The sequence below is a fragment of the Gossypium arboreum genome, chromosome 12 (genome assembly GCF_025698485.1).
Source record: "Gossypium arboreum isolate Shixiya-1 chromosome 12, ASM2569848v2, whole genome shotgun sequence".
In the NCBI taxonomy this organism is placed as follows: domain Eukaryota; kingdom Viridiplantae; phylum Streptophyta; class Magnoliopsida; order Malvales; family Malvaceae; genus Gossypium; species Gossypium arboreum.
In genome coordinates this window covers 31038261-31041347 of record NC_069081.1, presented here as the reverse complement: position 1 = coordinate 31041347, position 3087 = coordinate 31038261, and the positions used below count along the sequence as shown (strand labels likewise).

The window sequence follows — 3087 nt, the reverse complement described above, 5'->3', positions numbered from 1 at the left end:
CCAAAAGTACTAGTAATAACTATCTTTTTATTATCTAACCTAGAAATAAAAGGGTTTGTTTATTAAACTAATTATTTAAACTAATTAACTAATTTAATTAAAGCAAAGAGAAAATTTGGAAAAAGACTTGAAGAAAAGCAATTGATAAAGACGACACCCAAGGAGGAATCCACCTAGATTTCACTTGTTATCTGACTTCGAACCGGACGATTTGTTCACTTGACTTGTTCCGTAGAGATCCCTAAGTTAAGTTATTATCCCTATTCAAGATTAATAATGTCTAATCCCTAGATTGAATAACCGAGACTTTTCTCTAATTAACACTCTAGGGTTGCATTAACTCGATTTATGGATCCCCTTATTAGGTTTCACCCTAATCCGGTAAAATCTCGTAACCCTATTTCTAGGCGTTTGATCAACTCCGCTTAATTATGCCAAATCTACTCTTAGGCAGGGTCTATTCCTCCTCTGCATAAGTACATCAAATCATGAATTAATACCCAGTATATTAACTCAAGCATTAAGAACACATAATTAAGAACAAATCAAGTATTTATCATACAGTTCAAATAATAATAACAAGATCCATCATAGGTTTTATCCCCCTTAAGTATCTAAGGGGTTTAGTTCATAATAAAATAAGAGTACATCTCAAAAGTATGAAAATAAAAAAACATAAAGAAAACTCTAAAACCCCTGAAGGAATTCTGAGAGAGATCTTCAGTCTTGGAGTAGCTCTGGCTTTTGAGATGGATCATCTGGCTTTCTTCAAGTAATTCCCAGTGTGTGGTACTGTATTCCAAAAAAGTTCTAGAAAGAACGGCCTTATTTTAGGTCACACTTAGGGTGTTTATATAGGCTTTGGATTGGCTTTCTTCCTCCCTAAGTACCCTTTTCCGTGTAAAATACAATTCTTTGAAAAAGAGACATGCCCGTGTGCCACGGGCGTGTGAGATGCCCATGTGGCAAGGCTTAGGCCATGTCATCTTCTCGATTTGGTCCGTTTTGTCCCTTTTAGCTCGTTTTTGGCTCCTTTAAATTCTTGGTGCTCTCTTGAGAACAAAACATGAAATAACCGAATTAAGAGCACCAAAATCCACAAATCTAGTAATAAACATCCATAAATATGCTAAGTATTTGGGGTATAAACATGTATAATCTAGCATTTATCAGTTGTTACGAGATCAAGCACGAGCATGGCTCAATTCATTGTCACCTAGTTCCATATCTACATGGTAAGAATTAGCAGAGAGATTTTTAGTTAAGTATTTCCCGCTAGCAAAAACGCTAAGTTGAAGAATAAGATCACAACCTTCCAACAATTGGATGACGAGTCTTTGTGTGAGGCTTGAGAGTGATTCAATGAGTTAATTTGCAAGTGTCCTTATCATGGGATTCCTCATTGTATCCAGCTGGAGACATTCTATAATGGTCTCAATGCACATACAAGATTGTTGGTAGATGCTTCTGCGAATGGTGCATTTTTGTCTAAGTCTTATAATGAGGCTTATGAGATCATTGAGAGGATTGCGAGTAATAACTATCAATGGCCAACAAATCAAACAGCTTTAGGAAGATGCTTAGTCGGAGTTCATGAAGTTGATGCCTTCACTTTGTTATCAGCTCAGGTATCATCTATTTCGTCTATATTAAAATAGTTTACTGCTAATAGTGCTAATAATTTTGCAACTCAGCCACCAAATCCATTTGAAGTAATTTCCTGTGTATACTATAGGGAAGGTCGTTCTTTTAAGAATTGTCCATCAAATCCCGAGTCAGTGTATTATGTGGGGAACCAATATCAAAATAGGAGTGGACAAGGACCCCACTCCAACTTCTATAATCCTTCATGGCGTAATCATCCTAACCTTTCTTGGAGCAACCAAGGAAATGGACAGAACCACAACTCATTGTAGCATAAACTCAACCAATCTCAAGGGTTTAATCAGCAAGTTCCAAAACGACCTCAAGCTGAGGCATCAAACAGTTTGGAGAACTTCTTGAAAGTGTACATGGCAAAGAATGACACCTTGATCCAAGCCAAACAGCAACACTAAAAAATTTGGAAAACCATATGGGTCGGTTAGCTACAGAGCTTCGTAATAGACCACAAGGAACCTTGCTGAGCGGTACTAAGATTCCAAGAAATTTGGGTAAAGAACATATCAACTTAGTGGCATTACGAAGTGGTAAAATTCTAGAACCCTGATTGATTGATGTCGAAGATAAGCCCACTGAGAAGAATCAACCAGCTGTTGAAATTCCTACACCAAAGGAATCAGAATCTACAAATTCTGACAAGGTAAATCCTAACTTAGTGAATTCAGATACTTTAACATCTTCTTTGGATTCAGATTTACCTACTTAGAAAAGTTTTCTGGTTCAATCAAAAGTTCCACCACCTCCATATCTGCAAAGATTGCAGCAACACAAGCAGAAACATGAGGTGCAATTCAAGAAGTTTTTGGATGTTCTGAAGCAATTACACATCAATATTCCTCTTGTGGAGGCTTTAGAACAAATGTCGAATTATGTGAAGTTTATGAAGGATATACTATCCAAGAAGAAATGACTGAATGAGTATGAGACTGTTGCTTTGACAAAGGAGTGCAGTGCGTTCCTGCAGAACAAACTGCCACCAAAATTGAAAGACCCAGGAAGCCTTAGCATACACTGTAACATTGATGAATCTTAGTGTGGTAAAGCTTTGTGTGATTTAGGAGCAAGTATCAACTTGATGCCTAAGTCTATCTTCAAGATGTTAGGGATAGGTGAAGTAAGACCTACAACTGTGACGCTTCAGCTAGCGGATCAATCTTTAGCATATCCCAAGGGAAAGATTGAGGATGTTTTGGTAAGAGTTGATGAATTTATTTTTCCTATTGATTTCATTGTCTTAGATTTTGAAGCAGATAAGGAAGTGCCGATCATCCTTGGGAGACCTTTCTTAACCACGAGAAGAACATTAATTGATGTGCAGAAGGTGAACTCACCATGCGAGTTCAAGACGACCAGGTAACCTTTAACATTCTTAAAGCGATGAAATTTCCCAAACCGGTAGAAGAGTGTTAAGTTATGGAAGAGATA

The 3087-nt window shown here is 37.2% G+C and overlaps 1 non-coding gene across 1 annotated transcript; it reads right to left on the bottom strand.

Annotated features, from left to right (window-relative positions):
• Positions 1 to 1289: 1289 nt before the first annotated feature.
• Positions 1290 to 1396, bottom strand: LOC128286182 (small nucleolar RNA R71). Its single transcript, XR_008276727.1, has one exon. It is a non-coding gene; the product is annotated as a small nucleolar RNA R71 (small nucleolar RNA).
• Between the last annotated feature and the right edge of the window lie 1691 nt (positions 1397 to 3087).